This window comes from Schistocerca piceifrons, chromosome 10, assembly GCF_021461385.2.
Source record: "Schistocerca piceifrons isolate TAMUIC-IGC-003096 chromosome 10, iqSchPice1.1, whole genome shotgun sequence".
In the NCBI taxonomy this organism is placed as follows: Eukaryota; Metazoa; Arthropoda; class Insecta; order Orthoptera; family Acrididae; genus Schistocerca; species Schistocerca piceifrons.
In genome coordinates, this window is record NC_060147.1 from 25,925,029 (window position 1) to 25,951,418 (window position 26,390).

A 26,390-nucleotide genomic window follows, 5' to 3' on the forward strand; every position below is an offset into this window, starting at 1 on the left:
CCGGGCGTGTCTTTTGACAATGTTGGCGTCTGCAAAACATTCACTCGACTTCCTCACACCCGTTGGCTTAACCCTTTCCAGATCAGCATAGCCCGCCTGTCACCGGACCACCCGGGTGACGAGAGACGCTGCGTGGGAAGTCCGCGTGTGAAGGAATAGCAACTTTTCACCGCATGCAATTAGAGACGAAAATCGTAAGATAGAAATATGAGAGGGGGCTCATGCCACCTCTCAAGGTATTAGCTTGATACTGTCATGTAGTAAGACGGGGGGTTCATTTCCAGTAATCAGATGGTGATGATGATGGTATTTGGTTTGTGGGACGCTCAACTGCGCGTACAAATTCCGAGCCTGTGCTCAGCCCAATCTCGCTACTTTCATGAATGGTGATGAAATGATGAGGACAACAGAAACACCCAGTCATCTCGAGGCAGGTGAAAATCGCTGACCCCCCCGGGAATCGAACCCGGGACCCCATATTCGGGAAGCGAGAACGCGACCGCGAGTCCACGAGCTGCGGACCTGGAGTAATCAGAATGCAGATGTGTTTCAACTGTGAGAATCTTCGCTGGCATGTTCATCTGTACTTTGACGAGGTACTATGTAACGTATAGTTACAACAGGCTCCAATACACTGCAAATATAGCATGCGTGAAAGTTAACTTAAAAGGTAACTGTAGCGTTTTTAATTAACGAAGACAATGCAAGTTACATCAGGTACATTTCTTTCCGAACATAAAATTAGAGTACATCAAGACATTGAATTTTAATGAAATATCACATTTACATCTACAGAGATGTGTAGATATGTTTATCTTATAGTTAAGACTGCAAATCTGGCAGCCTTATATCATATATCCAGATTTGTCAGAGTATGTGTGTCCAAAGGATTGTTGTAGAAATGAGAAACTTGTTGAGTTAAAAGAGCTGTAAAAATCTCTTATTAATTTATGAACCAAATCTGATTTATTGACGGGCCATATAGTCCACCTTTCTAAGTTATACATTTCTTGACAGTGTCTCTGTCGTTGCTGCAGGCTAAAAGCAGATGGCCCATTTGTTTCTAAACTCTTTTCTTAGATTTTTTCTTTCATTGCACTTACATGTATTCTTCTGTAGTTTGCGGTTTTCTGTAATCGAGCTAGATTATCAGCTACTTCACTGCCGCACATGCCTGTATGAGCTTGAATGCAGCTGACATCTACCTGCTAATTGTGAATCTGCATCGTATTTCTTCAATCAAGAAGTCATCATTCTTCGTTTTTACTGACGAATCCAATGTTATCCTGCTATCAGTATATCATCTCTTCAAGGAAGTCTAATCCTGCCATCTCATTAAAGTAAAATTGTAGATCATTAGGTAAGAGTAAGACCATTAATGGGTCTACAATTGAATTCCGAGGAGCTCGGATTGTCATTTCTTGTCATGTAGTTGATGAGTCACCTCTCTTACCTCTACTCGACCATCGTAGAGGCCGGCCGCTGTGGCTGAGCGGTTGTAGGCGCTTCAGCCCGGAACCACGCTGCTGATACCTTCGCAGTTTCGAATCCTGCCTCGGGCATGGATGTGTGTGATGTCCTTAGGCTAGTTAGCTTTACGTAGTTCTAAGTCTAGGGGAGTGATGAGCTCAGATGTTAAGTCCCATAGTGCTTAGAGCCATCTGAACCATCGTAGTCTGTATTATGTTTCTGAAACATGAGCTAACCCAGGCATGCGATGAATTATGCATCCCGAAAGAAACTTCTTTAAGAGACTATCATGACTGACACAACCAAAAGCATTCTAAAAACCCATTTACCACCTGGTGTTGTGGGAAAAAAAGTAAATATACATTGGTCGGATGGTGTTATCGTTCATATTAGCGTATGAAGCAAAACCGTGGGGTCAGTTTATTTTTCTGAATGACACTTTTACTATTGAGAGGGGCGCAACACTGCTCCTTAGAAACGCCTTCCCCCCTTCTGCTAGACACATTACTTCAGGCACGAAGTAGGAACTGTTGTTGAGTACTTTAGTTCCTAGTACGCTGCTATCCCGCTTTTCCTTTGTTTTTAACAAGAGCATCTGATGGTGACTTGCTAAGAACTCCAAAAAAATGGCTCTGAGCACTATGGGACTTAACATCTTAGGTCATCAGTCCCCTAGAACTTAGAACTACTTAAACCTAACTAACCTAAGGACATCACACACATCCATGCCCGAGGCAGGGTTCGAACCTGCGACCGTAGCAGCCACGCGGTTCCGGACTGCAGCGCTAGAACCGCACGGCCACCGCGGTCGGCCTAAGAACTCCAAACCGATTATGATACCAAGTGTACGACCTGAGCCTGAAAAGTATAACAAAGGAATTTCGATAGGCTGGTGCCCAAGATGAAATCTTTTCGGTCATTTTTTTCACCGTTTGGAGTCAGCGGCCGCGAAATTCCAACAAAAAAGAAAATTCCAAATTCCCAGTTTTAAAAATAAAATGTATGATAGGAACAGACTTTTATCCAAAACGGACGGTGATTTATCTACACAGCATGAAAAGGTTCTTTTTAGAGACCGCCACAACTTTTTGTTGGTTTGTTTAAATCATGCGATAGGTAACGAGCTTAAAGTACGGGATGCTTTAGAGAAGAGCTGGAAAATGGACATCATATGGGAAACAGGAATAACCATCCATAATCGAAAGTGGAACAACGAGGTCCTAAATGAAATTACAGATGTCAAGAGCTCACATTACTTGAGCAACTTCGATTTAACACTGTTACAATAAATAATACGTGACGATAAGGAATGTTTATGATTATGTGTTCCAAAAGCAATACATTGCCAACAATTTTTATTAAGATGAAAATGTCAAAGTATCTCTTATCGTTATATATTTCGGTGACCAACGCGGGACATGCTTCAGCGAAGCGTGAGGAAGACACTGAAAGTGACAGATGACACCAACATCGGCGCTCCGATAGTTAAATCGAAAAAGCTTTGTTTTGACCGTCGTCTCGTTTCTAACAGACAGTAGAGTTGATATTGATGACATATTTTAACTGTCCATTGCACTTTTGTTAAACGGTGGTTGACAAGGTTCAACAAGCGATAGCAACTGATATTACTGCACACACACCACAAGAAGACAGCCATTTCATGTAATTATAATGGGTTTTTTTATGTATGACCGACAGACTAACAAACGAAGTAAACATTAGATCTTATAATTAAATGCTTCCCAGAGACATTTAAGTCTCTTTTTATTATCTGCCATAATAATCGAAACAGATGAAATCATGTGCTGCCGATGGGAATCGAACGCGGGTCTTCTCGCTTGCGAGGCAGAAATGCTGACCACTACACCACCGCAATACGATGGTCAACCTAGGAGAAGTAAACATTGCCTCACATTAGGTTATACTTCTCTTTTGGAACTCAGTCGCCGTAGCAGATGCCAAGGGAGCGAAGAACAACTTCGATACTTCTATGCACTTCTCTTAATTATTATTTTTTTTTTTTTTTGTAACTGTAGTATCAAGCTGATGTTTCTGCCTCGAAACATGATGCTCTAATTGAAGGAAATAAAAAAAAATTCTGACTGATAGCGGTCTCTGAGAAACCTGTTAATATTTATGAAACAGTCACGGTCGACGAACAGTCAATGTGATTTTAAATTGATGTATACGCCAGTCGGTATCGCTGCAACAGAAACCCTCCAAAAATATGTTTCTTTTAAAATACATTTTTAACAATGAAAGGAATTCACTAACAGCTTCTATTCTTCTTTGTTTACAGGTGAGTCAGCGTGGATTCCATCACAAACGCTGCAGCGGGTTTTTCTTACAGAAGTAAGTAGTTATCCAGTTTAATTTTATTTCTTTATGGCGTAGACCATTTTTTGGAGTGACTAGGAAACTGATAGCACCTTGCGCAAAAAAAGAAAGAAATCCACACCACCGAAAAATAGCAGTAAAAGTGTGGAAATTGCACCATAGTCAGTACTTACTTAAATGGTTGCGGCCAGAGATCTTGTCCCAGTCGTTCATTTATTTACTTCATTTCATTTTATTCATTAAGATCCGTGGCACCATGCGAGCCAGAGCTATTTGGTCACGGAACGAATCACTACAAGGTATATCAGTACGCTGATCATAAAATTTGTAAATGAAAGAATTAATGAAACACGAAAAACCAGCGAGGGAGCATACGAATAAATAATATCTTATGGCAAGAACTCCGCGAATAGTTGCATTTGGAGCCAGTTTCATTGAGGCACTTCCGGTTTCGCGACCTATAACCACAATATCAGGTGCACATAAACATCAAAACATGGTAAAAAAAAAAAAAACACGGCGGAGAACATACACTCATGCTTATAAATGAAGGATAATTATAGAATGTGGTGCCAAACAGTGTGACACTACACAAAACTGGCGTTAATAGGATACGCACATGGGAACACAAACGACACGGATCTGTAAGTTCACGGTATTGGTGATGAGTTGAGAAAACCGTCCCGAAACACATGTGCTACAAAACGCCATTGTTTCCTGCGCATGTACCCCGACAACAGTGTGGGATATGATCACCATGCACACGTACACAGCCCACACAACGGGTTGGCATACTCTGGATCAGGTCGAGTAGCTGTTCTGGTATAGCCTCCCATTCTTGCACCAGTGCCTGTCGGAGCTCCTGAAGTGTCGTACGGGTTTGAAGACGTGCAGCGATTCGTCAACCGAGAGCATCCCAGACGTGCTCAATGGGGTTTAGGTCTGGAGTACATTCGCCTGATATCTTCTGTTTCAAGGTACTCCTCCACGATGGCAGCTCGGTGGGGCCGCGCGTTATCATCCATCAGGAGGAAGGTGGGACCCACTTCACTCCTGAAAAGGCGGACATACTGGTGCAAAATAACGTCCCGATACACCTGACCTGTTACAGTTCCTCTGTCAAAGACATGCAGGGGTGTACGTGCACCAATCATAATCCCACCCCACACCATCAAACCACGATCTCCATACAGGTCCCTTTCAAGCACATTAAGGTGGTTGGTATCTGGTTGTGGTTCACGCTAGATGAAAACCCGGGGAGAATCGCTGTTCAGACTATACCTGGACTCGTCTTCGAAAATAACCTGGGACCACTGTTCCAATGACCATGTACTGTGTTCTTGACACCAGGCTTTAGGGGCTTTCCTGTGTCCAGGGGTCAGTGGAATGCACCTTGCAGGACTCCAGGCGAATAAACCGTGTCTGTTCGGTCGTCTGTAGACTGTGTGTCTGGAGACAACTCTTCCAGTGGCTGCAGTAAGGTCCCGAGCAAGGCTACCTGCAGTACTCCGTGGCCGTCTGCGGGCACTGATGGTGAGATATCGGTCCTCTTGTGGTGTTGTACACTGTGGACATCCCGTACTGTAGCGCCTGGACACGTTTCCTGTCTACTGGAATCGTTGCCATAATCTTGAGACCACACTTTGTGGCACACGGAGGGCTGTGTTTGACCAGCCTCCACTCTCCCTAGTATACTATCCCCCATAACTTCATCAATATGTATCTGGTTACCCTCCATTCAGAGGCTGTTGCACTCAGCGACCGTTATTTTGATTTGTGAATAATAGATTTAAGCTATAGTGAATACACAGTGAACTGTGTACAAAGCCAGACCAACAGGCATTACATGCATTGACCAAAAAAAGGATAGTGCATAGAGAATGGCTAGTTTCTAGCTAAATCTAGATCTGCCAATAAAAATTCCAAAAAACGACTGATACCTGAAATCTATTATTTAGAAATCATCAATACGTGTTGTTTGAGCCATTTTCAACATACAGTCACCATTAGCACGTCTGGAAACGTCTGCACACTTCCTGCCAGCACCGTACTCTGACATGCACCAACACACCTCTGTGTATGTGGACTGCTGCCAGCGCCACCGTGCGACGACCGCAGGTCAAATGCACCCCGAGGTGATTTAAACCCGCAAACCGCCCACCAGAGCGTTGTTTCACCATGTATCAGCATTATCCTTAATTTATGAGCTTGAGTGTAGAAAGCCCAACCTTCAGAGTTAAAATCATAACGGTCGTAGGACGGATTGTGAATGAATAAAAAGTTGGACGAGGGAAAACAACTGCATATAAACATTGTAACATTGTACACAACGTGGTGAAGAATGTAGGAGGCCCAGGCTCCCTAGTTAAAAGCATTACACCAGTAGGGCAGATATATTTTCTGTTGCCAAACTTTTCATTCATTGACTATCCGCCCTACGGACATGATGGTTTACGGTTTTAGCTATGAAGATTGAACCTTCCGTATTCTCCTCCGTGTTGTGTACTATGTTGTGACGTGTAGAATCACCTTATGATGTGGGTGTAAGCCACTAAATGGGTAGTAGCTTAAATAATTGGTTCCAAACACAGCTGTTTGCTGAGTTCTTGATACAGAACGTACTACCGCAGGTGCGTTTGGAATAATTAACACATTACACCGAAAGGACCTCGACTGCTGCGACGGCATCCTGTACAGAATAGAAGAAGTGGGCCTCAGGGAAAGTTTTCAACACGGATTTGAATACTGGAATCTGTCACTCACCTTTTTCTGTTCTCCTGGAAGCCTGCTATAAATTACACCTGCTCAATACTGCACGCCTTTCTGAAGAATGCTGAAATATTTACGACAACACAAACAACCAGTCCACGAGCGAAGAAAATCTCCGACCCGACCGGGAATCGAACCAACGACCCCGTAGGCCAACGGCACTAAACTTGAAACGTCCCCGTAGAAACAGCTGAGCAGAACTGAACGTACTCAGACATTTCGCTCTTCTCCTATTCTGATCAACTCTAAACTGACACAATATTTTTAGCGCAACGCTACGCGCTGTTCACATCCAACTCCCCAACACTACAATAACGAATGTTACAACAATGCCAACCAGCCACAGACTGCACACTGCACAGCCAGTGATTTTCATACAGAGCGCTACGTGGCGTTACCAACGTAAAAACCCAAACAGCCTACTTATAAACTGTGAACCACAAGCTAGAGTCTTCAGTCCTGTGTTCACCGAATGAAGGTTCCCGTTTCTTCCGAGTGAATCAACACTGTCAACAACAAATACCGTGATGCAGTACATGTACAAGGAACCAGAGCTAGAATTCCGACACACCCGTATCAGAAAACAAGAAGTATTACGAATATAAGTAGACTGTATGGCCCGCAGAGATATTTTTGTTTTGATTTGATCGAATTTTCATGTTGTTCACGAATTGCAATACCTTCTAAGATTTTCACGCTAATTAAGGCGATATGAGCATGGTCTTCTCCGAATGTACTTCTAACAATAAAACGATTATGGCAGCTGAAATCCAAAGTTTTTGTTGATCATGCCTTTTGCGTTCTTGTGGAGATATTTGCATAGCAACTTTCATCCCCTAACAAATATTTCTTTATATCGAAGTGAAAGGTGAAATACCAAGCCGGCCGGAGCGGCCGTGCGGTTCTAGGCGCTTCAGTCTGGAGCCGAGCGACCGCTCCAGTCGCAGGTTCGAATCCTGTCTCGGGCATGGATGTGTGTGATGTCGTTAGGTTAGTTAGGTTTAAGTAGTACTAAGTTCTAGGCGACTGATGACCTCAGATGTAAAGTCCCATAGTGCTCAGAGCCATTTGAACCATTTTGAAATATCAATTTTCATAAATTTAGCTTTAAATTTTTTAAATGTAACGAAATGTTATCGTAAAAATTTTCATACCCTATTGCACTCCCTTAGGCAGTTGGTTTTTTTTTTCTTCTTTTTTTTGTTACCAAACTAGAAGCCAAATACCAGTTTTTGTAGGCGTAGCCTTGAGAATCCTTTAGTAGTTCTATAGTAGTTATCTATTTTAAAAAAAGCTTTAACCATTTTACTCCTTTAGTAGTTGAATTTCCAAAAGTGCCGAAACACGTATTTTTTATTTTGTTTCATGCAGGTGGGTGACTATTGCTGATGTGTGGTGGTTTTTGTGTTTTAGTGCTGCCATGTGTTCTTTGATCTAATCTCAAATGATCTGCCTGTCTGGCCTACACCATGTTAACAACACAAGTATCAGTGTTCTACACATCCAACCAAAAGGCAGAAAACTAGACATGCTTGAAACACTCCAAATATACCAACACCAAACAAATGTCACATTAAATGACAAAAATGACGATATTCACAATAGTATTATCTCTGGTTTCAGCAGCTACCTACATCATTCAAAACCGCGCACACCCTCACTCGCTCTCTCTCTCTCTCTCTCTTTCTCTCTCTCTCTCTCTCTCTCTCACACACACACACACACACACAAACACACACACACACACACACACACACACACACACACACACACACACACTCACACACACACACCTTAATGTTTACCATAAATATTTAGTCATGTTACCATGACAGCCGCCAAGGCAAGACATTGACCTCATTTAGAGATATTTCATTGCACCAATATCTTGTACCCCTTGTCATCTTGAAACTATATGTACATCAACTACTGGCACAAACTGTATATCCGTCTGCATATTTTAAGTTCCTCCAAAAAATCGTAACACAACACACACAAATGTCATACTAACTAATGTAAATCCACCTGATGATGGAAGTTTACCCCTTTGAAACGCATCGTGGAGATAAATGAAACGGTGACCGGTAACAGTAAACGTGTTGTTTCATTTAATAAAATATCTGCTAAAACACATAACCAAGCAGAACAAGACCCACATCAACTCAAAACCAAAAGCAACAGAACAAAACACACTCAGAAGGCTAAACAAAAAACTACAAGAACACAACGCAATCGTCTGGAAGACGGATAAGGGAAATACCCTGCTCCTTATGTGTGAGGCAGAACAGAAAAATTCATCGAACAGAACAACATCGTTAAATTAATCAGTGGGCCCACCACGAGATACCAAAGAAACATACAGAAACTTCTGAAAACACTCAAACTTACCGTCACAGAAACTCGAGCCATACTCATTACACAGAACAATCCCAAAGCACCCATCCTAAATAGTTTACCACAGATAAGTAAACGTAACTGTCCAATAAGAACAGCCCATTAATTTAAAAATGCGCCATCTTACCTCCTACCTAGGCACATACGTACAGTACTACAGAAATTGCACACTTCCACAAACAACAGACACCTGCAAACACCAACAAACTTATTGGAAAGATAGAAGACATAAATATTCCAACATCTGACATCACCTCAGTGTTCACAAATGTGCCAGCAGCAGAAAAAAAAAATCAGCAGCAAGATAGTATCTGTTCTTTCGGACCACCTCCTTCTGTGCTGGATGCACACGCATTGCCCGAACTCTTAAGAACTCGGAAAGATTGGCTGCAGCGAGTAATGAGTGTAATGGGCAGGGGCACTACGAATGTAGGGTGTGGACATTAAGTTGGGAATGTCGGTCCCACGGGGAGCGTGCAAGGGATAAGTCCCTGCAGTCGCACTATCCTTTGTGCCCTCGGTGGCTCAGATGGGTAGAGCGTCTGCCGTGGAAGGAGGAGATCCCGGGTTCGAGTCCCGGTCGGGGCACACCTTTTCAGCTGTCCCCGTTGATGTATACCAACGCCTGTCGACAGCTTAGTGTCTTGATTTAATTATCACTTCCAAAAAAATCAGCATTGTTGAAGAACGACTGCAGAAATGAGGGAATACAACGAATGCCCGCGTAGATGAAATTGAAGCCATCCTAACCGTTGTAACAGAGCAGAGCTAGTTTACTTTCAACAAAGAGTTCTGTCTACAAAATAATGGCCTACCAGTGCCCTCACCCATGACTGGTCTACTTGAAAACATATTTCTGAACCACATTCAAAACAAAATATTCAGAATAATAGAAAACATTCAGAATAATAGAAGGTTACCTGCTGGTTCTCGTATGTTGAAGACATCATTTGCTTCACAGACTAAACAGAGATCTCCCCCGCCCCCCCCCCCCCAAAAAAAACCAACTAGACAGTGACATAAACACAGGGTGAACACCCAAAAATCAAATTCACCATGGAGACAAAAGCAGGCTCGAAACTTAATTTTTTTTTTTTTTTTGAGATCGCTAAACAGAAAATCAACAACAAACGTAATATTGGAATATTCAAATAACCTACAGCCGCAAGTACAACCATTCACAACCATTCCAGTCACCCCCAGGCACACAAACTCTAAAGTTTCTGATACACAGGCTCAAGGGAACTCCACTAGACAAACTCGGCTATACACAGGAACTCAACACAATACGCCAGAGAGAGAGAGGGTACAACACATAAATAATAAACAAACTGAACAACAAAATATAGCGCGACTACTACGGTCGCAGGTTCGAATCCTGCCTCGGGCATGGATGTGTGTGATGTCCTTAGGTTAGTTAGGTTTAAGTAGTTCTACGTTCTAAGCGACTGATGACCTGAGAAGTTAAGTCCCATATTGCTCAGAGCCAACAAAATATAAAAGCAACGAAAAGTAAACGAATTACCAGCGACAGAGTACAAACACGTGACAAACGCAGGGAATCAGGAACACTTTACAGTACATAGTAAGATAGAGCTACGAAAACATCCACAGGGTGGGGAACATACTGTAGGAACGAGGATTGAAAATATTGTTATGCAGAAAAATTTGAACACCTCCGCAGACAAATTCTTCATAGCTGGACTCTATCAGTTAATCTGTAGTTCATGCCAGTCTGTCTACACAGGCCAGACATGCACAAATTTCAAAAGAATATGTTCTGAACATCCCAGAGCCTTAAAATGTGACAGTAGACACTCAACTTTTGCAGATTATCTCATACAGGAAAAGCACCACCCAAACAATAATGATCTTCAGCTCCTCGGAGAAAGAAATAGTCTCTATCAAAAGACAGTAGACGATGATGTTTGGTTTGCGGTCATCAGTGGCCGACTCACTGTAGACAACTACCATATACGGAAAGCAATAATACAAGGTAAGAAGGCCTTGAACTACAATACAACACTGTGCGACAAAACACTACTTGGAGCAGTCAGTGAGCTATACATAGACATTTCCCGACACAAAACATGATCATTAAACACCCTCAAACATTGAAAAACACCCCTCTCTTTCTCTCTCTCTCTCTCTCTCTCTCTCTCTCTCTCTCTCTCTCTCACACACACACACACACACACACACACACGCACACACACACACACACACACACACACATTTTTTACACATTCGTTCTCCCCTTGCAGAGACACTACAGTAGTTCTCAGAAGACATTCAGTCAGCGGCGCAGTAAAACGTAATGCAAACTATGAGCAAGTGAGCAGCGACAACAACATAGCACCTTTCAATGAATGTGGAGACGGGAGTGTGTGGTGAAAACACAGTTAGTGGAAAATACGTGTGAAGTAAACGTGGCAGTGAAATCACATAAAAAACGGCGCGAAAACAGTGTAAACAATAGCAGTAGAAAGAAAATGTAGCAGATATACACAACAGGGCGGAAAATGTGAGTATAAGGCTTCAAACATGCACAAATTTTCTTTGTGACTACTTTGCAGGGGACATCCTGTCAAGTGCCTGACAATAACGCGATATGATCGATTCGTGTCATTATAAGAAACCTTTATTTATCAGCATCACTGTGTCCTTACGGGGAGGTTTACTACCTTTTGGTTCAAAATCGAATTTTTTTAAATTGCATTTTTTGATCCATAAAAGTGTTTAGGATCCACCCCTGAAACAGTTTTTCCGAATACGGGACGGAACGGTTGAACAAAAAAATGCTCCTGCCTGAAATCGGCCTTTTTCACGCACCAGTTTGTTTCTTTCGGGGGACGAGTTATTGTACAGGTGCTTGGGAGGAAACACAAAATTCAAATGGAAGTTCGAACGCATGTGTATGGAAGTTAGCCCCCAAGAATATGCATTCTAGTCCGAAGACTGTAGAGACTGCGACTGTCCTGGTAGTGAATGGCTTCAACGAAGGGTTTTCAGCAATTCTGAAGACCATGACAAAGATCGACGTCACCCTGGGACTCCATTCGACGCAGCTCGCCATGCATTCGGACGACCACCGGATTCGAGCGGCCGAAAACCGCTTGTCACCGGCCGTACGAGCGACTCTGGAGCAGCGCAGGATGGCCCAGACCGAGCAGACGCCCTCTATGAGGAAGAGTAAGGACTAGTTTACGTACCCGGAATGGCAGATTGAACGTACGCTGCATAATACTGCATTTATATGTAGTCAAAACTTCAAACGCGTTTTTCTCGAAATGACGATTTTTTTATCGTAATGTATGGTAACTTCAAATCTACTGAACCGATAGGCATGTTTCTTCGTTTTCGACGAAGCTAACTAAATAGTCTAGGAGTTGTACCACTTTTATTCCGATCCATCAACGATGAATATTTTTACTTGTCCGAAGAAGTCGAAAAGTCGATGAACAAAACAGTATTTTTTTTTTCCAATGGCTGACATTTTCTTCCCTACGGTCCAAATAACTTAAGCGACGTACAACTCCTAAAGAATCGTGTACAGGGTACATTGATAGTGACCGGGCCAAATATCTCACGAAATAAGCATCAAACGAAAAAATTACAAAGAACGAAACTCGTCTAGCTTCAAGGGGGAAATCAGATGGCGCTATAGTTGGCCCTCTAGATGTCGCTGCCATAGGTCAAACGGATATCAACTGCGTTTCTTTTAAATAGGAACCCCTATTTTTATTACATATTCGTGTAGTACGTAAAGAAATATGAATGTTTTAGTTAGACCACTTTTTTCGCTTTGTAATAGATGGCACTGTAATAGTCACAAACGTATAAGTACGTGGTATTGTAACACCACAGCTCTTATGCTGTATGGATTCATTTCTTTATTTAATGTTACATTGTTGATCTTTTGTAAATGTGTTTGAATCGATAACATAAAATTGTGTACTCTTTTCTTTGTCAAACTTTGATGTTATGATTTGATTGTATGCTGTGTAACATATCTCTCGTTTAAATGCTTTGACCCATTTGGAGGGAACAATACTTACTGTATATGATTGTAATTTTGTGTGAATAATTTTTGTAGAAGTGTCAATATGTGAAAATGTTCTGTTTTATTTAATACATTTGGTTGCTATTATGTAAACTGCTGATCCTCACTTAGGGCTCTTAGTTATTCTGTATGTAAGAGGTAGTGTGGTTCCCCTTGGGAACGGAACTGTGTAGCGCGCGCAAATTGTGGTTGGCCAAGGTGGAAAAGGTGGAACTGATAGTCAGTCGGAGACGAGCCACCAGTCGGAAAGGAGCTACCAGTCTGTGCACTGTCAATGTAAAGGTGCATATCATGCTGATTCACAGAGAGGCTTTTACTGCTTCTTTCCAATGCCTCGGATGGGTGGATAAATAGCTGGATCTATTCTGGAATTTGTATGAATTGTCGCCATGAAGATACGATAAAGTCCGGCAATTCTACCTGTAATTCCACCCACCAACATGCAGTTGCCACCACATTGCGCAATCACTGTAACGTAATACTATATTGATGTACAGTGAAGGATCAGCCTAATGGATGTGTTAGTGTGCTGAAATATAAGGTAATTCACATCGGAATTTATTTACCTACCTTGATTTTACTCCTCATCATAACACCTCTCAGGGTCCTCTCCGTTTGAAGTAAAGTGATTACCGAGTGTCCTTACTGAAAGTACGTTGAAGCCTAGAGCTTTGTTAAATAATGCCTCTTGAACTTATTAGAAAGGTAGTTAAAGCTAATGTGGTAACAGAGTGAGTTAAGGCAAATGTTATTTGTCCAATAATAATTTTCATATTGAAACTGTTATTTAAAGTGATGTTACCTACTTCAAACTTTAGGCTGAGTCTTATAAAGTAAATGATCACGTTGTTGTCGGTAGTAAATTCTAAAAAGGAGAGTCAGTTCCTTGCAATTTTGTCAACATTGTGTTTCGTTGTAGTAAAAGTGAGAAAGCTGCAGTTGTGAAACGTTACATTCTCATGTATGCCAAGTGTTTGTCTCTCTTGTGTGCATATTAACAGTATAAAGACCACTCAGTTTGTGTAAACCCTGAAAGTGATAGTGTTTTTCTGTACCTGTTATAATTTTGAAAATAGTTCCTGCTGCTCTAACTGTTAGCTTCAATCTTAAAACATATGTGTGTTAAGAGTTCATTGCACTCGCGTGTTGCTAAGTCTAGGTTGTGTCTGTTGTGTTGTCCATTATAGTTACTTATACCTACTTTCATAAACGAGAATGTTAATCTTTCTCTTGCCTAATTAGGCTGGCGACCGTTTCCCTTATTCTATAAACAGTATAGCTAGGCAAAATTTTGTTTGTCACTATTCCAATGTTAACGTAATTCTGACTCTCATTTCCGATAAGCCACTTCCATTAGGAACAATACGGTCAACTTAACAAAATTCCTCTCAGAGGGTAACACTGCTCTGTTGCTTTGTGCCATAGTTACTTTTACAACATTGTTTTATGTTACAACCTGCTTCTGGCATTGAGGTTATGGTACAGTAGTTAGCAGACGGGGAGTGTTATAGTATCACGTAACATTCCGCCAGTGCGAACGGTATTTGCTTCGTGATACATTACCCGTGTTATAATGGACCGTTTACCAATTGCGGAAAATGTCGATATCGTGTTGATGTACGGCTATTGTGATCAAAATGTTCAACGGGCGTGTGGTATGTATGCTGCTCGGTATCCCGGACGACAGCATCCGAGTGTCCGGACCGTTCGCCGGATAGTTACGTTATTTAAGGAAACAGGAAGTGTTCAGCCAGATGTGAAACGTCAACCACGACCTGCAACAAATGATGATGCCCAAGTAGATGTTTTAGCTGCCGTCGCGGCTAATCCGCACATCAGTAGCAGACAAATTGCGCGAGAATGGGGAATCTCAAAAACGTCTGTGTTGAGAATGCTACATCAACATCGATTGCACCCTTACCATATTTCTATGCGCCAGGAATTGCATGGCGACGACTTTGAACGTCATGTAGAGTTCTGCCACTGGGCACAACAGAAATTACGGGACGATTACCAGATTTTCTGCACGCGTTCTATTTAGCGACGAAGTGTCATTCACCACCAGCGGTAACGGAAACCGATATAATATGCACTATTGGGCAACGGAAAATCCACGATGGCTGCGACAAGTGGAACATCAGCGACCTTGGCGGGTTAATGTATGGTGCGGGATTATAGAAGGAAGGATAATTGGCCCCCGTTTTATCGATGGCAATATGAATGGTGCAATGCATGCTGATTTGCTACGTAATGTTCTACCGATGTTACTACAAGATGTTTCACTGCATGACAGAATGACGATGTACTTCCAACATGGTGGATGTCCGGCACATAGCTCGCGTGCGGTTGAAGTGGTATTTAATAGCATATTTCATGACAGGTGGATTGGTCGTCGAAGTACTATACCGTGGCCCGCAGGTTGACTGGATTTCTTTCTGTGGGGAAAGGTGAAGGATATTTACTATCGTGATCCACCGACAACGCCTGAAAACATGCGTCAGCGCATTGTCAATGCATGTGCGAACATTACGGAAGGCGAACTATCCGCTGTTGAGAGGAATGTCGTTACACGTATTGCCAGATGCATTGGGGTTGACGTACATCATTTTGAGCATTAATTGCATTAATGTGGTATTTACAGGTAATCACGCTGTAACAGCATGCGTTCTCAGAAATGATATGTTCACAAAGGTATATGTATCACATTGGAACGTTCTATATTTTAATTTAAAAAACATACCTGTTACCAACAGTTCGTTTAAAATTGTGAGCCATATGTGTGTGACTATTACAGTGCCATGTATCAGAAAGCGAAAAAAGTGGTCCAACTAAAACATTCATATTTCTTTACGTACTACACGAATATGCAATAAAAAATGGGGGGTTCCTATCTATTTTAAAAACCGAAGTTCATATCCGTTTGACCTATGGCAGCGCCATCTAGAGGGGCAACCATAGCGCCATCTGGTTTCCCACTTCAAGCTAGACGAGTTTCGTTCTTTGTAGTTTTTTCGTTTGATGCTTATTTCGTGAGATATTTGGCCCGGTCACTATCAATGGGCAACCCTGTATACTTCGCTAATGTCAACTCAATTTTGGTTGCAGACGAGCCGGCTGACCTGTGACATCCCGCGCGTGGAGGACTACATCGAAATTTTGTTCCGTTCCGGTGGCACTTCCGCCTTTGCTCTTCGACATTTCCAGTCGAAAAAATTCCAGTTCGTAGAGGAAATATCAACAAACAGTTTGACCAAATTTGACATTGATATCTATAACGCATCCCGAGAAAAAAATTCTCGCAGAACATGCTTTTTTCGGGCCAAAGGTAGTAAACCTACCCTTAATGGTTAAAAGTTTTAGTAGTTTTCGGTGTCGGTCAGTGGGTTGGCGACCGCTCGGTCTGAGGGTAGAGTGGAGGGGGTGTTTCGCCTCACGATGCTGGTGTCCGGCAGTGCGTGCAGCACAGTGGAAAGAGAAAAGCAGCGGCGAGCAGTCGGCCGTGGCTCAGCTAGCCGCCGCACGAGACGTCACGCAGTACCTGCCCATCCTGCCAGGGCAGGTCAGCGTTCCGCGAAGTCGCGGCGCATGCGCAGTGAGCCGAGCTGCTGCGTCCGCCACAGGTGGCAGCCGGTCGCCTTCCCTGGCCGCGCGGCTCCTATTTCCTCGCGTCCGCACTCGCTGCTCGCTTCTCCAGAAGGAGAACTGTCCGTCCGCTCACTGGCGCTCCAGCTTCTAACACCCTTAACAACCCAACTCAGCGTCTGAACCACGACCTCCACGGTCTTATTTTCGAGAGATAGGTGTTACCGATTTGTTCCGGACATGCATCCACATACATACTCCGCAAGTGGTGTATGGCGGAGGGTGACTTGTACCACTACTACTCATTTCCCTTTCTGTTGCTTGGTTGATTCGGAGGAGGGGACTAAACAGCGAGGTAATCGGTCCCATCGGATTGGGGAAGGATGTGGAAGGAAATCGGCAGTGCCCTTTCAAAGGAACCATCCCGGATTTGCCCTGAAGCGATTTAAGAAAATCACGGAAAACCTAAATCAGGATGGCCGGTCGCGGGTTTCAACAGTCGTTCTCTCGAATGCGAGTCCAGTGTGCTGACCACTGTGTCACCACGGTTCTTTCCTGTTAAAAAAAAAATGGTTCAAATGGCTCTGAGCACTATGGGACTCTACTGCTGTGGTCATCAGTCCCCTAGAACTTAGAACTACTTAAACCTAACCAACCTAAGGACATCACACACATCCATGCCCGAGGCAAGATTCGAACCTGGGACCGTAGCAGCTGTTCCAGACTGAAGCGCCCTAGAACCGCTGCCGGCCGCGGTGGCCGTGCGGTTCTAGGCGCTCCAACCCGGAGCCGCGCTGCTGCTACGGTCGCAGGTTCGACTCCTGCCTCTGGCATGGGTGTGTGTGATGTCCTTAGGTTAGTTAGGTTTAAGTAGTTCTAAGTTCTAGGGGACTGATGACCACAGCAGTAGAGTCCCATAGTGCTCAGAGCCATTTGAACCATTTTGAACTCTAGAACCGCTCGGCCACAGCGGCCGGCTCTTTCCTGTTCCACTCGGAAATAGAGCGAGGCAAAACTACTGTCTAAATGCCTCCATACGAACCAAAATGTACACTGCCGGGTTGGTGGCAGGAAGGGAATCCGGGAACCCCTTCACATTAACATGCCAAATCCGATTTAACCACGCCAACCCGCGCAAACTGCGGCACAAGGCGCAAGCAAAAGAAAGAACAGGACTCACTAGCGCTTTTTTTTTTTCTCCAGACACTTGGGACTATGCGCTGCGCGAGATAAATGCCAGCTAAGTAAGGGGCCAATACCGTAAAGTACTCTGTGTAAAAGTGAACTAGGATTCCATCTGGATCTCGCGAACTACGAGGTGCATTCAAGTTCTAAGGCCTCCGGTTTTTTTTTCTCCGGACTGGAAAGAGATAGAAACATGCGCATTGTTCTAAAATGAGGCCGCGTTCATTGTCAATACGTCCCAGAGATGGCAGCACCGTACGGCAGATGGAATTTTACCGCCAGCGGCGAGAACGAGAACTGTTTTAAATACTTAAAATGGCGACGTTTTCTTTACTTGCACAGCGTGCAATCATTCGTTTTCTGAATTTGCGTGGTGTGAAACCAATTGAAATTCATCGACAGTTGAAGGAGACATGTGGTGATGGAGTTATGGATGTGTCGAAAGTGCGTTCGCGGGTGCGACAGTTTAATGATGGCAGAACATCGTGTGACAACAAACCGAAACAACCTCGGGCTCGCACAAGCTGGTCTGACGACACGATCGAGAAAGTGGAGAGAATTGTTTTGGGGGATCGCCGAATGACTGTTGAACGGATCGCCTCCAGAGTTGGCATTTCTGTGGGTTCTGTACACACAATCCTGCATGACGACCTGAAAATGCGAAAAGTGTCATCCAGGTGGGTGCCACGAATGCTGACGGACGACAACACGGCTGCCCGTGTGGCATGTTGCCAAGCAGTGTTGACGCGCAAAGACAGCACGAATGGGACTTTCTTTTCGTCGGTTGTGACAATGGATGAGACGTGGATGCCATTTTTCAATCCAGAAACAAAGCACCAGTCAGCTCAATGGAAGCACACAGATTCACCGCCACCAAATTCGGGTAACCGCCAGTGCTGAAAAAATGATGGTGTCCATGTTCTGGGACAGCGCATCCTACGAAAATATTTTGAAGAACAAATTCCTTCCTGCACTGCAACAAAAACGTCCGGGAAGGGCTGCGCGTGTGCTGTTTCACCGAGACAACGCACCCGCACATCGAGCTAACGTTACGCAACAGTTTCTTCGTGATAACAACTTTGAAGTGATTCCTCATGCTCCCTACTCACCTGACCTGGCTCCTAGTGACTTTTGGCTTTTTCCAACAATGAAAGACACTCTCCGTGGCCGCACATTCACCAGCCGTGCTGCTATTGCCTCAGCGATTTTCCAGTGGTCAAAAGAGACTCCTAAAGAAGCCTTCGCCGCTGCCATGGAATCATGGCGTCAGCGTTGTGAAAACTGTGTACGTCTGCAGGGCGATTACGTCGAGAAGTAACGCCAGTTTCATCGATTTCGTGTGAGTAGTTAATTAGAAAAAAAATCGGAGGCCTTAGAGCTTGAGTGCACCTCGTATTTGTTTTCAACTCTTCCACTACGCAAGAAGTACCGATAACTATGTCCTTCACAGGGAAGTCTCTGTGACGTCAAATGACGGTAATTTCCTCCTGTGCTAATGATTTCTTAGACGCGTAATTTGTAACTTCGGCTTTCCTTTTGCTGCTTTCTAGTGCCACACGAGACTGGTCAACGAGTGACTGTATAAAACCCTGCTAAGCGATTTCACATAGGAGCAGATCTCCCTCCCTCCCCGCTCCGCAATACCGCTTGTCGCATAAGTCAATTAACCTCTGCGCGTTTCTGATGACGCTCAAATTTCAGTTAAGTAACTAAATATTATGCCCTATACGGAAAAACTGCGAAAACCAAGCGTAGTGAAATTTGTTTAAAGTGTGATAACAGAAGTGGTTTGTTGTTAACGAGTCACAATCTCAGGCTGGCCATCATTTGTACATTCATTGTAGGCTTGAAAAGTGTACATTATGATAAGTAAATTGTCTACAATATAAAGTAGCGTGTGTTGCTTTGTTAGGTGTAGTGGAAATGAGATCGAAATTATGAAGACGTAAGACGATCTTTCGTTGTAAAGTTGCCGCATTCATAGCCACCGTGCAGATCAATTGTCTACAAATTAAATCGAAGGTTCGGAGTGACAATGTCTGTGGTTCACTTACGACTCAGTAGCCGCCCGGAATTAGCGACTACTGAAGAAATGGCTCTGAGCACTATGGGACTTGACATCGGTGGTCATCAGCCCCCTAGAACTTAGAACTACTTAAACCTAACTAACCTAAGGACATCACACACATCCATGCCCGAGGCAGGATTCGAACCTGCGACCGCAGTGGCCGCGCGGTTCCGGACTGAGCGCCTAGAACCGCTAGACCACCGCGGCCGGCCGACTACTGAAGAAAAGCTACATCTCGTCGCGTAGCAATCACCCAAAAAATCTGAAAGGAAACCTTGTAAGGAACTAAGATTTTCGGACAGAAGTTTAAGAACCATGTTAAAAACGTTGCATCTGAAGCCTTATACAGTTCCTACATTGCTACACGTCATAAACGAGGGTCATCCTGATGGAAGACGTGAATTCTGTATGTGATCCGCAGTGAAAGTCATCATTACTTTCAAAAGACTGTCCCATTCTCTAATGAAGCAAGTTTTAAATTACGAGGCGTGTTTCTTTTTAAGTAAGTACCGTTTTGAAATTAAAAAATGACGTGCTAAGATATCTCAATAATTTTATTTTTACATGAAAGCTTGTACCTTAATCTACGCACTGACGCCATTACGGTCTGATTCTTCCTTGTTTCCGTTGTGTACTGAGTGTTTAAGATGCCTCCGATAATCGTGAGTCCCGCCGACTGTGAAGTACGGGCTATTGTAAGATTTCTTAGTGCTAAAGGCCTAAAAGCGATCGATATTCATCGTGACATCTGTGCAGTTTACGGACAAAACATTATGAGTGATGGAATGGTAAGAAAGTGGGTGAGAGCATTTAAAGATGGCCGCACGAATGTGCACGATGAACAACAGAGTGGGCGTCCCTCGGTCGTGAATGAAAGTTTGGTGCAGGAAGTGGACAATAAGGTGAGAGAAAACAGTCGCGTACGATTTTCTCCTTGCGGGATGACTTTCCTAATGTTTCTCCCAGTGTTTTTTGTATGGCACTGTGACCGAGCACTTGAATTTCCGAAAATTATGCGCACGTTGGGTACCGAAAATGTTGACTGATGTACACAAAACCAAACGTTTAGACAGTGCATTGACTTTCCTTGAGCGGTACCACGACGACGGTGATGACTTCTTAAGCCAATTATTACGGGCGGTGAAACACGGGTGGCCTACGTCACACCAGAATCAAAGCAACAGTCCATGGAAGTTCAGCAAGGGCATCGTTTTACTGCAAGACAATACCTGTCCGCATGTGGCGAATCAGACCAAAGATCTCATCACATCTTTTCGAAGAGAAACTCTTTATCATCCTCCGTACAGCCCCGATCTTACGCCCAGTGACTACCATCTGTTCCTGCACTTGAAGAAACACCTGGGCGGTGAGCGTCTTCAGGACGATGACGGAGTGAAAACAGTGGTGATGCAGTGGTTAACATGTCAGGCGGCAGACTTCTACGAGGAGGGTATTCAGAAACTGGTACAACGTTATGACAAGTGCCTCAATATTGACGGAAATTATGTAGAAAAGTAGACTAAGGTCCAGGCTTTCGTGTAAAAATAAAATTATTGAGATATCTTAGCACGTCTTTTTTTTTTGTCAAAACGGTACTTACTTAAAAACACACGCCTCGTAAATGGACGAGTTAACACACACAACTGCGTGTGTCGGCCTTTTGAAAATCCGAAATCTGTTACTGAGAAAGATTTAAATGGCCTTGGGATATCGGTATCGCTATGTGTGCAGCAAAAGTGTGTCAGGCTCTTACTTTTTCGATGGGACCGTGACTGCGGAAACGAACGTTTAAATGTGAACAGAAGTTATTACTGAATTAGAAAACACTCCTGTACCTGAATCTGTGCGGAAGAATTTCATTTGAAATCAAAACAGTGCTCCAATACCCTACGTCCGCAGCTCGTGGTCGTGCGGTAGCGTTCTCACTTCCCACGCCCGGGTTTCCCGGGTTCGATTCCCGGCGGGGTCAGGGATTTTCTCTGCCTCGTGATGACTGGGTGTTGTGTGACGTCCTTAGATTAGTTAGGTTTAAGTAGTTCTAAGTTCTAGGGGCTCAGAGCCATTTGAACCACCCATCACCCTACAGATTACACGCCAGGACATTTTCAGATGGCAGTTTTCAAGAGTGGGTACGAAGGCAGTGTGGAATACGAGGGATGCGCAGAAAGTAATGAATGCACTACTTTTTTTTTCTCAGCCGAAAACAATGCTACGAATGCGAAACGTTACGTATGCATTATTTGCAGCTTCCTGAGTGAGCGCGCCAGGTTTCCGTCGCTTCTGACAGGTTGCGTAACTACAGGACAGTTTCAAAATGCCGCCTGTAGGTGATGTACGTTACAAGCGACGTGCCGTCATTGAATTTCTCCCTGAAGAGAAATAAAACGTGGGGAATATTCACAAACGCTTGCGCTAAGTCTGTGGAATATCTGCTATCGACAGAAGTACAGTTAGTGACTGCGCACGGAGGGTGAGGTCATCAGAAGGCGATTCAGCGGAGCTCCCCGATTTGCAGCGGTCGGGGAGACCATCCACGGCTGTCACACCTGACATGTTGCAGCGAGCTGATGCTGTCATTCGCGATGATGGACGCGTTACAGCTCTAGAAGACATTTTAAGGACGATGAGCAGGTGAAGAGGACAAGGATTGGTACCGACAGGCAATACACGCCCTTGTTTCGCGCTGGTTAAAAAATGGTTCAAATGGCTCTAAGCACTTTGGCACTTAACATCTGAGGTCATCAATCCTCTAGACTTAGAACTACGTAAACCTAACTAAGCTAAGGATATCACACACATCCATGCTCGAGGCAGGATTCGAACCTGCGACCGTAGCAGTCTCGCGGTTCCGGACTGCAGCGCCTAGAACCGCTCGGCCACAACGACTGGCTGTTTCGTGCTGGAGGAAGGCCATAGAACGGTATGGAGATTACGTGGAAAAATACGGTGTGCAGCTAAAACACCTTTCTTTCGTGTATGTAATTCTCATTATGTTCGATAAAGAATTGTTGAAGAAAAAAAAATGCGTGCGTTACTTTCTGGGCAACCCTTGTAGATTGGCGTCCAAGATCACCACATCTCATACCGAGTAATTTTTCAATGTAGCGGTTTTTCAAAAACAATACTTTCACGACAGAACTATTAAACCTACAGCCTTTCAGGGATTTGATTCAAAAAGCATTTGAAACACTTGTGGTGGCAATTGGGAGTGACAATATATGTATATTAGTATTTAAATGATGTGTTTAAAGTCTAGATAATATTGGAGGACTCTTTGAACAATTTCAGTACGACAAATCATTAAAGCTACAAAACGCTGTACTGCATTTTCCGTTAATTGAATTTTGCCGCAGGTTGTGTAACTTACCGTCGCCCTTCAGTATCAGTTTTGAAGTGCCACAGATGCATATGATGTTAACAATAAAATACGGGGTGGTCGTAATTACACTTTTGGAAAATTTGTGGTAAGGTCTTATGGGACCAAACTGCTGAGGTCATCGGTCTCTAAGCTTGCATACCACTTAATCTAACTTAAACTAACTTACGCTCACACACACACACACACACACACACACACACACACCCATGCCCGAGGGAGGACTCGAACCTCCGACGGGAGGAGCCATTTACACTTTAGTTACTACAGCCAGCGCTGACGAAAAACTGTTTACTGCATCTGTACCCAACTTTATAGGAATTACAGGTATATTCAGACTGTGCAGTGTAGGATCTGCGTTCTTAGTAGTGTTAGTGTCATGATTCGCCGCTAGGTGGCGGCACTGGTACGGCGACGTAGCGCCGAAACACAAGCATCAGTCAGCGTTACAGTTGCAGACAGTTTGCACGGGTCTGGACAAAATGAACAGAACTTTACTACTAAAGCTGCTTTATCAAAACAACAGCATCACTGCTGCTGGTTTTCGCAAGTATCAACGTATTAAAGGAATACGGAGAGGTCCTTTCTCCACACGAGGATCGAACAAAGTGATTGCGTAGTTCGAATTAAATGTAAGAGGCCCAAGGACAATTGCGCCAGAAACTGCCACGCCTAGGAATGCTGCACACAACGTGCGACTTGTACATCTACATCTACATCCATACTCCGCAAGCCACCTGACGGTGTGTAGCAAAGGCTACTTTGAGTACCTGTATCGGTTCTCCCTTCTATTCCAGTCTCGTGGAAATAAAGATTGTCGGTATGCCTCTGTGTGGGCTCTAATCTCTCTGATTTTTTCCTCATGCTCTGTTCAAATGGTTCAAATGGCTCTGAGCACTATGGGACTCAACTGCTGTGGTCATTAGTCCCCTAGAACTTAGAACTACTTAAACCTAACTAACCTAAGGACATCACACACATCCGTGCCCGAGGCAGGATTCGAACCTGCGACCGTAGCAGTCGCACGGTTCCGGACTGCGCGCCTAGGACCGCGAGACCACCGCGGCCGGCCTCATACTCTGTTCACGAGATATACCTAGAAGGGAGCAGTATACTGCTTGACTCCTCGGTGAAGGTATGTTCTCGAAACTTCAACAGAAGCCCGTACCGAGCTACTGAGCGTCTCTCCTGCAGAGTCTTCCACTGGAGTTTGTCTGTCATCGCCGTAACGCTTTCGCGATTACTAAAATGATCCTGTAACGATGCGCGTTGCTCTCTGTTGGATCTTCTCTATCTCTTCTATCAACCCCATCTGGTACGGATCCCACACTGGTGAGAAATATTCAAGCAGTGCGCGAACAAGTGTACTGTAACCTACTTCCTTTGTTTTCGAACTGTATTTCTTTAGGATTATTCCAATGAATCTCACTGTTGCATCTGCTTTACCGACGATTAATTTGTATGATCATTCCATTTTAAATCACTCTTAATGCCTACTCCGAAATAATTTATGGAATTAACTGCTTCCAGTTGCTGACCTGCTATACTGTAGCTAAATGATAAGGGATCTTTCTTTCTATGTATTCGCAGCACATTACACTTCCCTACATTGAGATTCAATTGCCATTCCCTGCACCATGCGCCAATTCGTTGCAGATCCTCCTGCATTTCAGTACAGTTTTCCATTGCTACAACCTCTCGATACACCACAGCATGATCCGCAAAAAGCCTCAGTGAACTTCCGATGTTATCCACAAGGTCATTTATGTATATTGTGAATAGCATCGGTCCCACGACACTCCCCTGCGGCACACCTGAAATCACTCTTACTTCGGAAGACTTCTCTCCATTGAGAATGACATGCTGCGTTCTGTTATCTAGGAACTCTTCAATCCAATCACACAACTGGTCTGATAGCCCATATGCTCTTACTGTGTTCATTAAACGACTGTGGGGAACTGTATCGAACGCCTTGAGGAAGTCAAGAAACACGGCATCTGGCTGGGAACCCGTGTCTATGGCCCTCTGAGTCTCGTGGACGAATAGCGTGAGCTGGGTTTCACACGATCGTCTTTTTCGAAACCCATGCTGATTGCTACCGAGTAGATTTCTAGTCTGCACAGTTGAACGTTCCGCGCTCCACCTTCCGAAAAAGTGCTGCGAACAACTGTGAACTGCTATCTCTATTGCTGTTCCAGGCTGTCGTGGAAACACGCTGTAGTCACATTGTGCAACGTTTGTAAGGAGGGACGTAACGATCGTAGGAAATTAACAAATGTTACCCCATTATGTGAAATTTGAAGTATTTTTCTTTCAATGACTTATTCGTTATTTTTGTTTTGCATGCCGTTACAAATATTCCACAAAGCTTCATTGTCCTACGATCACTCATTATTCTTGGGAGCCCTCTCAAGTATCGACAGTTTAATTAAAACCACGCTGTGTATTAAAAACTGAAATACGCAGTATGGATATTCCATGATAATACTTACTTTATAGTTCGTCGTGAACCGGATTCCTCTAGAGGCCATCGTCAGACAATTTAATACTAAACAGATTGGCAGGTCGTCTACACAACGTTAGCGAGAGTTTATCAGTCACAGGCTCTTGAATTAATCTTTAATGAGCAAAGTGTTGTGAACTGTTTTCGGGTGGACAGACTTCTGAGGCGTTGCGTTGTGAAAGACAAGGAGAAGTTCGTTTGCATTTTTGTGGCGACGAACACGTTCAAGTCGTTTCTTCAAGTTGTACAATATACAGGGTGTTTATAATTAAACTTTCAAAACACTGTAGAAGTAACACCACTGGCCAGAATGATGTCAAATTGCAACGGAATATTATCAGAGAAGGGGGAAACGTTTGGCAGAAGAAAACAAATTGGTGAAAAGATGGCGCTGTGTCAGAGTACGTAAATGAAAACACCTGTCCTGAACACGACCCACTGAAGCTGGTATAAACACGGATTTTCCTGCTTTCGCGTCTGCGACGTTCGCCATGACTGTTTCAATACAGGATAGCTCAAAAATGGTTCAAATGGCTCTGAACTCTGTGGGGCTTAACTTCTGAGGTCATCAGTCCCCTAGAACTTAGAACTACTTAAACCTAACTAACCTAAGGACATCACACACATCCATGCCCGAGGCAGT

General features: G+C 43.8%; 1 non-coding gene across 1 annotated transcript; it reads left to right on the forward strand.

Moving 5' to 3' along the window:
- The first annotated feature begins 9,483 nt into the window (after positions 1-9,483).
- On the forward strand, positions 9,484-9,558 carry Trnap-ugg. Its single transcript has one exon. It is a non-coding gene; the product is annotated as a tRNA-Pro (tRNA).
- Positions 9,559-26,390: the final 16,832 nt, after the last annotated feature.